Below are 11,324 nucleotides of genomic sequence, written 5' to 3'. Positions count from 1 at the left end.
AGTAGCTGGCGGTAATCTCAAATGGTAATCCCGTTACTAGATTCCAAAGGCTGCTCACTGGTCCTGACAGAGCGCTGTACCACCCGTAGGGCGTGAATAGCTGCAGCAGATGTCAGTGCTGGCGGGGAGCTGCAGCGCCCCAGCGGAGCCGAGCGGCTCGGCCGCAGCCGTCGGAGCCCGCCGCGCCGCGGGGAGCGGGGCCGGCGGGAGCCCCCGGAGCTCGGGCGCGGAGGGGCGGCGGGGCGCGTGCCCCCTCGTGCAGGCGGCACGCGGGTAGCGGCGCCTCGCGGGGGCTGCGGCAGGTGGGGGGGCGCGTGCCCCTCGCGTGGGCTGCGGCAGGCGGAGGGGCGCGTGCCCCTCGCGGGGGCTGCGGCAGGCGGGGGGCGCGTGCCCCCTCGCGGGCGCCTCGCGGGGGCTGCGGCAGGCGGGGAGCGCATGCCCCTCGCGTGCCCCTCGCGGGGGCTGCGGCAGGCGGGGGGCGCGTGCCCCCTCAGGGGTCTGCGGCGGGCGCGGACCGCGTGCCCCCTCGCGCGGGCGGCACGCGAGCCTCTCGCGGGGGCGCGGCGGGAGCCGCCGTCGCGCGCGGGGGTCTGTGAGGGGGAGAGCGGCCGCCTGAGGGGAAGGGAACGGGACCCGCCTGAGGAAGGGGCGGGCGGGCGGGAGCCCGCGCCGTCTGGAGAGGGTCCGCGATCGCCTCGGTGCGGGTGGGCGAGCGTCGGCCATCGCCTTCGTGGGGAGGGGTCCGCGATCGCCTCGGGGCGGGCGGGCGCCGGCGCCATCGGGAAAGGGTCCGCGATCGACTCGGTGCGGGTGGGCGAGCGTCGACCATCGCCTTCGTGGGGAGGGGTCTGCGATCGCCTCGGGGCGGGCGGGCGAGCATCGACCGTCGCCTTCGTGGGGTCTGCGAGCGCCGTGGGGAGGGCCGGGGCTCCGGCGCCGCCGTGGGGAGGTGCGGTCAGGCACCGCGTCAGGAGGTGCGGAGGGTCCAGCCCCCCGTCGGGAGCGGCCGGGAGCCCGGAGCAGCCAGGAGCCCGGAGCAGCAGAGGGCCCTTCGCCCTCGTCCCTGCGGTGAGCACCGGAGCACCAATTCGGTGAGAAAAGCCCATCGGCGAGCTTTTTTCGGGGGTGGGGGGCGGGTAGGGGGTAGGGCTTAGGGGCGGGAGGACGGCCGGGGGCCGGGCGGTGCAGTGGAGAGCTCCCTCCGGGGGCCGGCGTGCCTCTCGGTGCCGACCCCATCCTGCTGCCTCTGCAGCAGCTGGTGGAGCGAAGGCTTCCGTTGCGTGGAACTGCGAGACAAGAGCGAGCGAGAAGAGGAGTGGAGGAAGCCCGCGAGACCGAAGCGGAGGAAAGACAAAGGCACTCTGGGCAAAGGGACCTCCCTGTCACCGGGGCTTGGGGCTTTGTTTTGGTTGGCATTTTGCCAAGTTGCCCCATGGTTAGGCTGCCTGGAGAGAGGGGCAACCCTGTAAGCAGGGTGAGAGCCACCGCCTCGGCACCCAGTGGGGGGAAGTGGAGCTTCTGAAGACATGGAGCTGTGCTGCAGCCAGGCCAGCCGCCTCGTAACTCAGGCGCGGGCTGGAGCCTCGGGCTCCGTGGGGCTTGTAAGGAGTGAGTGCCGAGCCGAGGGGGACCGCCCTGTAAGTAGGGCCGTGCGTGCCCCCTGTGCTCGGTGGGAGGTGCTTGGAGGGCCCCCCTGTAATCAGGCGGGTATCTCTGGCCCCGGCCTTTCAGAGGCGTGGAGCCAGGAGATGTGGGGCTGGGCATGCCCTGCCCTAGCCCTCTTTCTTTCTGCTCTCTGCCCCAGGAGCAGCTTGAGGTAAAAAGAACTGTGGGGGAAGGCGGGAGGCTGGGGGGAAGGGGCCCCCTCCGGGCATTGGGTCGTGCCTTGCCAGCAGGGCCCGGGCCCTGCCTGGGCAGCCCTAGCACTAGGAAGCCCTTTTGTTAACTTGAGCTGGGCCACCGCCCCAGAAGCCCGGAAGCAGGACTGGGGCCTCTGCGGTTTTGCCTGCCTCCAGGCTGCTGGGCATCATGGCGGTGAGAAAGGTGGGTCTGAGGTGGCTGACCTGGGGCTGTTTGAGGGTAAGGGGGGGGAAGGCCGGCTGGGGACCGGGGAACGCGGTGGGGACCTCCCTCCGGGGGCTGGCGTCCCTTCCTCCTCCGGGCGGGGGAGCTGGTGTTTTATTGCGCCCTCCTCCCTTGGCAGCAGCTCCTCGAGAAGAAAGACAAGGCGGGCGGCGTGGAGCTGTGAGGCGAACGAGAGGAGGAGCAGGAAAGAGAAGGGCGCTCTGGGCAAAGGGACTTCCCTGTTACTGGGACTGTGGTCACACAAGAGCATTGCACGCACCTTTGGGGTGCCCTGGCTTGCTTTGCGCTGGGCGACCTCCCTGTAAGCAGGGCTCGGTCTTTGGCCTTTTGCCATGTTACCCCATGGTTTGGCTGCCCAGAGAGAGTGGCAACCCTGTAAGCAGGGTGAGAGCCACCGTCTCCACACCCGAGGGGGAGAAATGGAGCTCTCTGGACCCCGAGCCCCCCCTGTAAGCAGGGCAGGGTCGTTTCCCCTTGGCCCCGGCGGCTTTCTGCCTGCTGGCGGCCTGGCCAGCGTGACCCCCTGTACTCAGGGCGTGTCACGGCATTTGCCCCTTGGCCCCCCATGATGAAGCCCCTTGGCGTGTTGAGGCCCCTGTGGTCTCCACGCAGCCCGGGGGTCAGGTCTGGGGCTCTCCTCTCCTGCTCGGCGGTAGGGATGTCTCCCCCAGACATTGGCTGCGCAGCGCTCGCTCTCTCTCCTGGAAAGTTCTGTATCTCCCTGTCTGAGTCTGTGCCTGTGTCTGTTGTCTGTGTCCGTGTGAGTGAGTGAATGAGCTAGTTTAGGCTCCTGTTAAAGTTGCTGCAGCGTACTTAGCTTCAACTTCCCAGGAGGGAAGGGCGGGCTCTGTGCAGCAACAGGGGGGGTCCCCTCTGAGCCCGCGAGCGGAGGGAAGGTCCAGGCTTGGCCCTTCTCCCTGAGGACGGAGCCAAGCTGCTTGGCCGTAGTGCGGGCGAGGCCGGCTGCCTGTAGTCAGGGCCCGGGTCTCTGCCTGCGCGGCTGCCCGTCCTGCTGGCGACGTGCCAGCGTGACAGCCCTGTACTCGGGGCGTGTGTCACGAGCCGTGGAGCCCTGTGTCCCCAGGAGCAGCCGGAGCTCCCTGTAAGCAGGGCTGGGGAGGCTGCTTTAGCCAGCCCACAGGAACGAGCCCTCCCTGGCCCTTTAGAAGGGTGCAGGTTGAGGAAGCGCTGTGCCGCAGGGCACAGTCCCGCCTTTGGCGCTGCTTTTGGCTGGGGTGACCTCCCCGCAGTTGGGTCGAGGTTGCTCCCTGGGCTCCTGTGAAGACGTGGTGGTGTGCTGCAGCCAGGAGGGCCGGCCCGTAACTCGGGCGCAGGTCGGAGCCTCGGGCTCCGTGGGGCTTGTTAGGAGTGAGTGCCGAGCCGAGGGGGACCGCCCTGTAAGTAGGGCTGTGCGTGCCCCCTGCGCTCGGCGGGAGGTGCTTGGAGGGCCCCCCTGTAATCAGGCGGGTATCTCTGGCCCCGGCCTTTCAGGTGCAAAACTTTTGAAGTTGTGCCACCTTAACACAGAATTGGAATGGCTTCTAAAAATCTAGGGAACGGCACTGAGCCAAGTACCTCCCCCAGAGCAGAAAAACCATCCCCCAAGCCCCAAGGATGCTCTTGTGTGACTCGGCTCTCCCTTTGCCCGGAGTGCCCTTCTCTTTCCCTTGTTCAGCCTGGTGCTCCTTCTCTCGCTCACTCTTGCCTTGCGGTTCCATGCCTGAGAGATGCCTCTTCTCTCTTTCTTCTTTGGGAGCTGCTGCCGAGGAGGGACGGCGCAGCCAAGCCGGCTCCCCCGCCTGGAGGACAGCGGGGCGCCAGCCCCCGGAGGGACCTCCCCGCAGCGGTCCCTGGCCCCCGGCCGTCCTTCCCCCCTCCGCCCCCCTCAGCCATCTTAGACCCGCTTTTCTCACCGTGTGCTGCCCGGCAGCCTGGACGCTTAGAGCAGAGGCCCCAGCCCTGCTTCTGGCAATACAGGGGCTTCCCAGTACCAACGCTGCCCAGGCAGGACCCGGGCCCTGCACCCCATTTGCAGGCACGTCCCCGGTGCCCAGAACGGGCCCCTTCCCCCCAGCCTCCCTGCCTTCCTGAAGCGGCTCCTGGGGCAGAGGGCAGAGTGAGAGAGGGTGAGGGCACGGCACAGCAGGGCTGGGCAGGGCAGCGCAGCAGATTTAGGGTGGGAGGCACCACTTGCAGGCCCCAAACACCAGCCACTTCCCAGCCAGCTGCTCCGCGTTGAAGCGGCAGCTTCTCCCAAGTGGTCAGGAACCCACCTCAGGAAGTTCTTCTGCCCAAGCCCCCAAAACCTCCAGGGAAAAGCCCTTGGCAAAGTCCCAGCCACCACTGCCAATTCACCTGCCTCCAGGGCAGAAAGTACCCAGCACTCGTGGTAGTGCTCAGCTGGCAGCCAGTGTGGGGTGACCGCCCCGTTAGCGGAGTGCAGGTCAGGGTGCCCCTGAAGCAGAGAGAAGGAGCCTGCGCGGGCCTTTGGGCCCAGGGCTGTCCCGTAAGTCGGGCCAGTGGCCTGGAGTCCCGGGCGCTTTGCAGTCCAGGCAGCGGCTGGAGCCCCCCCTGTAAGCCGGGGTGTGCAGGCTCTTTTGCTGCTGCTTTGCATGCCCAGCTTGATTTGCCCAGGGTGCCTGCCTCGGAGCCCAGCTCCAGCACCGGCTGGAGCCCCGCAGGAGGCAGCGGCGGCGCCCGGGGGAGCACCAATTCTGTGAGAAAAGCCGATCGGCGAGGTTTTTTCCCGGGGGGGGGGGGGGGGGGGGGGGGGAGGCTAGGGCGGCCGGGGCCGGGTGGTGCGTTGGAGAGCTCCCTCCGGGGGCCGGCCCGGCGTCCCTCTCTCCTCCAGGCGGCGGAGCGGGGGCTCCGCGGTCCTGCCGGCGTCCTCCTGCCTTCGCCGCAGCTGCTGGCGGAGGAGAAAGAAGGGGCATCCGTCGTCCGTGGAAGGAACCGCGAGGCAAGCGCCAGCAAGAGGAGGAGCAGCAGCGGGCTGAGGAAGGGGTGAGAGAAAGGCAGTCCCGGGAAGGGGACCTCCCTGCCTGCGGGGCTGCGGTCACTTAAAGCATCCCTGGCCCTTTGGGGATGTTTCCTGTGCCTCTGGAGCAGGTACTTGGCTCACCGCAGGTCCCGAGACGTTTGGGAGCTGCTCCGATTCTGCGTGAAGATGACACAACTTGCCAAAGTTGTCACACACCTGCGGTTTGTACCTCGAGGCTGCTGCCCCCGCTGTGGGGAGTGGAAGGCCTCTGCAGACTGCCAAAGCGCCCTTTGAGGCTGTGCGCAGGCTGGGGGACGAGTACCCGAGAGCAGGGGTTTTGAGGTGGTTTCCTCTGTTCTGAAGGCTTCTCTTTCAGCACCTGCGCGGGGGAGGAAGCCGGTGGAGCTCAGCCTCTGGAAGAATGCATCTCTCCTCTCTGTCCTGAAACAGCTTCTGTTGCTGCCCATTTCCCAGCCGCGCAGAGCTGGGGGTACTCAATAAAATGCTTGCTCCAACTGCGTGTTCCCCGTTTCGCTACTTTCCTGCCCAACTGTGCTTTGACTGATGTCAGCGAAATTGCACCACGCATGGGATTTTTAGCCTTAACCAACTGCTGGTATTTTTGCTGTGTTTGTTGGTGCTGGCTGGTTGCAAGGGCGATCCCAGGGAGAGCAGGTGGCGGTTTCCAGAGGCGAGTTCGGTGGTAGGGTGGTGCTGCTGTAGGAACGATTGGTGTGGGTTCACCTTTGGCCTGAGCTGTAGCTGACAGGACACTAGTTAAAGGCAAGGGGCTGGATATGTGAGCTGTGAGGGGCTGAGTTGTGGTTGCATGTGTTGTGCAGTGGGACCGGTGTGCAGAGCAAATTGGGGCTGGGTTTCTGAGAGTGGCCAAGGCCCCAGCTCTCCCTGACCATCTCAGCCTCCATCCTTCTCCATCTTGAGGCTGAGGAGGGCTATCGATAACCACAGTGTTCCCATTTGCTTCAGAGACGCACCGCAAGCTTGTGCCTCAGGAAATTCAAAAGAAGGTGTTACAATTGTGGACCCGTGAGTTTGAGCACCCCTTCCACAGTTAAGGGGTCTTTGGAGTGGACGGGGGTAAAATTGCTCCCCAGTCTGGTGCAAAAGCAGGAAAGGTTCATTTCAAGAAATGTAAGTTGCTGTTGTCAACACAGGTGTAGATAATTGGCACAACTGCCTTGCTTCTTAACCCTGTATTTTAATGCCCTGGAAGTTGAGACAGGCCCTAGAAGGTGCCTGAGCTAATTGCCAAGAAATGCAGCACACCTGGAAGCTGTGTGGAAAAAGTGAAGCTGCATCAGCTGTCACTCTGCAGCCATGGAGTGTTTTCCTCCACTCCCTCCCCTTCTCTTGAACTTTCTGTATTAAAACTTCAGCGTTTCAGGAAGGGGTAGTCCTGCCTGTGCCTGAACAGAAGAGAAGACAGCCCCATCTTGCTCAGCTCTGAAGTTATGTTGGCAGGTTAGTGCTGGCAAGTGGGTGTGGAGGTGGCCGGGGTGGTACCTGTGCCAGAAGCAGCAGGCTTGGTGGGCAGCTCTTCGGGAGTGGCAGGGAGACAGCAACACTTGCATGTCAGACTCCAATGCTTTTTGTTCCCCCTAAGAGGCTGCAGAGTCTGACTGGATTTTTTCCTTTTCGCACTGTCCCTAAAGCCTTGCAGTTGTGAGTGATGGGCCATTGCCAGAGCAGCTTGTGTCAAATGCAACGGAGAAGTAGCTTCCGCTTCCACCAGGATCAGGCTTCCTCCAAGAATTTCTTCACATCTGATAGGTAGCTAAAAGTTCCAGGTCAAGACTCGGTGACAATTACCCTTCAGAAATACTAATTGTTATCTGTATTGCAGCAGCGCTAAGGAAAGCAGTGCCATGTTGTATTTGTCACTGACTTAGCTACAGCGATAGTCCCTGTGCTAAGTCATTAAAGACATAAGTGCGCAAGACCCAAATGAGTGTCATTAAACCCTTTTTACAGCTGGGGAGTCAAGGCATAAAGCAACCAAAAGCACTCATGCATCGATACTCTGATACAGCCCAGAAAGGGTTCAGCTCTCATGTGCCCCTTTAGCCAAAGAGCTGAAGTAAGTTTATAAACAGGGTCTCTGAGGCTGACAGGGCAGGTTCTTTACAAAATAGCAGTGAAAGGAATGCAACGTAAAAGCTGTACTCCTTTTGGCACCAAAATGCTCCCGAAATGCAGTCACATTTGAAGCACAGCAGCTTCTTAGAAACACAGATACAAGCGCTGTGTGGTTTGGAAGGAGTCTGGCGAGGTGGCCAGGGGCAGCAAGGGGCAGAGTGGGGTGCCCCACCCACTCTGTGGGACACCACAGCTGGCACGATGGGGCACAGCTGCAGGGAGAGAGGGGGGCAGCAGCCTCCTTGCAGCGAGGCATCGGCAATTGCCTTGGCACTGTGAGTTGGCAGCCATCTCTGGGGGCAGGATGGGAACCATCTTCAAGGGGGTCGGCAACAGCCTTTTTGGGGAGAGCAACTGAGCATCTCAGGGAAGGGGTGTCCAGCATTCATCTTGTGGGGGTGAGGCACACAAGCATCTCAGGGTGAGGGGGTTCAGCGTCATTGGGGCGGGGGTAATCCACAGCCACCCCAGGGGCTGGTCAGCAGCAGCATTTTGCCCTCTTTTTTTCAGTGAGTAAACCTGATAGAGCGCTATGCAAACTGCTGTGATGTGGCTTTCTACCACTTTGCAGAGGTTTTGTTGGCACTGCAAAGCTTTTGAGTGTCCTACCAGAATTTTTCTTACTATCTGGCTTTCCTTGCAGCTCTGCAGCGGATGGGGTGGGACACCTTGCCAGCCGAGGACAGAGCAGCACAACTGCTGGCACACGGTTGGCTATGGCAGCAAGAGCCAGGTTTGTCTTGAGTGATGTTCATTCTTTCGATCCAGAGACTGTCCCGGGGTCTCAATGTACAGTAACTGCCATGTGGCTTTTCAAGAGTTTTTCTCTCTATCCACCTTCCTACGTGCATGATGTCAGCTTTTGGGTTCCTGATGGGGAACAATTTGATGAAGTTGCTTTTCACACCATTGCTAGGCAGGTGTCGGGTGAAACGGTCGTATGCATCCGGTTAATCGACAGTTTCCAGCAGTCAGAGAGCGGGCGGAAGAGCCTCTGCTACAGGCTGACCTTTCAGTGCTGTGACAAGGCCCTGAGCTGCCGGGAGGTGGCAGAGATGCAGCTGCTCTTTCGGAAGGAAATAACCCAACGCTTGCCTGTGACTCTGCGGTAGGGCGTTGTATGTTGCTTTCAGGTGCTTGAGCGGCATCTGCGCTTGCTGCCGACCTGGAAAACGTGGCCTACATCTTGCACCTAACGCTATGTGTTATTGCAGTGCCTCTTACAAAGGCACTGTGGACTTGGAGTACCTGCACGCGTTCTGAATGTGGAAATTCCTCTTAATGAACACCAAGCACCTTCCTGTTCTGTCTGTGTGTAATGAAACCTCGCTTAAAACAGTGGAGCTTTTCTTTGCTCGGGTTCTGTGAGGTCCTTGCTGATGCAAATTCATTTTTCCTGTTCTTGTTTGTGTTTGCCCAGTGCCTTGTACTGGTGGCGATGGGATGGAGTATGCTGAGAGAGGGAGGATCTTACTATTGCCCGAGGGTTGGGTAGTGTGAGCACTGAAAACTCCGTGCGGGTGCTCAGTCCCTGTGGGAGGACGGTGTGCGCTGGGCTGCCAGTGCCGCGGGTGCACCCGGTGGGGCCCGGCCACAAGCACCAGCAGAGCGTTTCCCGAGTAGCTGGCGGTAATCTCAAATGGTAATCCCGTTACTAGATTCCAAAGGCTGCTCACTGGTCCTGACAGAGCGCTGTACCACCCGTAGGGCGTGAATAGCTGCAGCAGATGTCAGTGCTGGCGGGGAGCTGCAGCGCCCCAGCGGAGCCGAGCGGCTCGGCCGCAGCCGTCGGAGCCCGCCGCGCCGCGGGGAGCGGGGCCGGCGGGAGCCCCCGGAGCTCGGGCGCGGAGGGGCGGCGGGGCGCGTGCCCCCTCGTGCAGGCGGCACGCGGGTAGCGGCGCCTCGCGGGGGCTGCGGCAGGCGGAGGGGCGCGTGCCCCTCGCGGGGGCTGCGGCAGGCGGGGGGCGCGTGCCCCCTCGCGGGCGCCTCGCGGGGGCTGCGGCAGGCGGGGAGCGCATGCCCCTCGCGTGCCCCTCGCGGGGGCTGCGGCAGGCGGGGGGCGCGTGCCCCCTCAGGGGTCTGCGGCGGGCGCGGACCGCGTGCCCCCTCGCGCGGGCGGCACGCGAGCCTCTCGCGGGGGCGCGGCGGGAGCCGCCGTCGCGCGCGGGGGTCTGTGAGGGGGAGAGCGGCCGCCTGAGGGGAAGGGAACGGGACCCGCCTGAGGAAGGGGCGGGCGGGCGGGAGCCCGCGCCGTCTGGAGAGGGTCCGCGATCGCCTCGGTGCGGGTGGGCGAGCGTCGGCCATCGCCTTCGTGGGGAGGGGTCCGCGATCGCCTCGGGGCGGGCGGGCGCCGGCGCCATCGGGAAAGGGTCCGCGATCGACTCGGTGCGGGTGGGCGAGCGTCGACCATCGCCTTCGTGGGGAGGGGTCTGCGATCGCCTCGGGGCGGGCGGGCGAGCATCGACCGTCGCCTTCGTGGGGTCTGCGAGCGCCGTGGGGAGGGCCGGGGCTCCGGCGCCGCCGTGGGGAGGTGCGGTCAGGCACCGCGTCAGGAGGTGCGGAGGGTCCAGCCCCCCGTCGGGAGCGGCCGGGAGCCCGGAGCAGCCAGGAGCCCGGAGCAGCAGAGGGCCCTTCGCCCTCGTCCCTGCGGTGAGCACCGGAGCACCAATTCGGTGAGAAAAGCCCATCGGCGAGCTTTTTTCGGGGGTGGGGGGCGGGTAGGGGGTAGGGCTTAGGGGCGGGAGGACGGCCGGGGGCCGGGCGGTGCAGTGGAGAGCTCCCTCCGGGGGCCGGCGTGCCTCTCGGTGCCGACCCCATCCTGCTGCCTCTGCAGCAGCTGGTGGAGCGAAGGCTTCCGTTGCGTGGAACTGCGAGACAAGAGCGAGCGAGAAGAGGAGTGGAGGAAGCCCGCGAGACCGAAGCGGAGGAAAGACAAAGGCACTCTGGGCAAAGGGACCTCCCTGTCACCGGGGCTTGGGGCTTTGTTTTGGTTGGCATTTTGCCAAGTTGCCCCATGGTTAGGCTGCCTGGAGAGAGGGGCAACCCTGTAAGCAGGGTGAGAGCCACCGCCTCGGCACCCAGTGGGGGGAAGTGGAGCTTCTGAAGACATGGAGCTGTGCTGCAGCCAGGCCAGCCGCCTCGTAACTCAGGCGCGGGCTGGAGCCTCGGGCTCCGTGGGGCTTGTAAGGAGTGAGTGCCGAGCCGAGGGGGACCGCCCTGTAAGTAGGGCCGTGCGTGCCCCCTGTGCTCGGTGGGAGGTGCTTGGAGGGCCCCCCTGTAATCAGGCGGGTATCTCTGGCCCCGGCCTTTCAGAGGCGTGGAGCCAGGAGATGTGGGGCTGGGCATGCCCTGCCCTAGCCCTCTTTCTTTCTGCTCTCTGCCCCAGGAGCAGCTTGAGGTAAAAAGAACTGTGGGGGAAGGCGGGAGGCTGGGGGGAAGGGGCCCCCTCCGGGCATTGGGTCGTGCCTTGCCAGCAGGGCCCGGGCCCTGCCTGGGCAGCCCTAGCACTAGGAAGCCCTTTTGTTAACTTGAGCTGGGCCACCGCCCCAGAAGCCCGGAAGCAGGACTGGGGCCTCTGCGGTTTTGCCTGCCTCCAGGCTGCTGGGCATCATGGCGGTGAGAAAGGTGGGTCTGAGGTGGCTGACCTGGGGCTGTTTGAGGGTAAGGGGGGGGAAGGCCGGCTGGGGACCGGGGAACGCGGTGGGGACCTCCCTCCGGGGGCTGGCGTCCCTTCCTCCTCCGGGCGGGGGAGCTGGTGTTTTATTGCGCCCTCCTCCCTTGGCAGCAGCTCCTCGAGAAGAAAGACAAGGCGGGCGGCGTGGAGCTGTGAGGCGAACGAGAGGAGGAGCAGGAAAGAGAAGGGCGCTCTGGGCAAAGGGACTTCCCTGTTACTGGGACTGTGGTCACACAAGAGCATTGCACGCACCTTTGGGGTGCCCTGGCTTGCTTTGCGCTGGGCGACCTCCCTGTAAGCAGGGCTCGGTCTTTGGCCTTTTGCCATGTTACCCCATGGTTTGGCTGCCCAGAGAGAGTGGCAACCCTGTAAGCAGGGTGAGAGCCACCGTCTCCACACCCGAGGGGGAGAAATGGAGCTCTCTGGACC

This window comes from Opisthocomus hoazin, chromosome 24 (genome assembly GCF_030867145.1).
Source record: "Opisthocomus hoazin isolate bOpiHoa1 chromosome 24, bOpiHoa1.hap1, whole genome shotgun sequence".
Lineage (NCBI taxonomy): Eukaryota > Metazoa > Chordata > Aves > Opisthocomiformes > Opisthocomidae > Opisthocomus > Opisthocomus hoazin.
Note: the sequence above shows the minus strand (reverse complement) of the source record.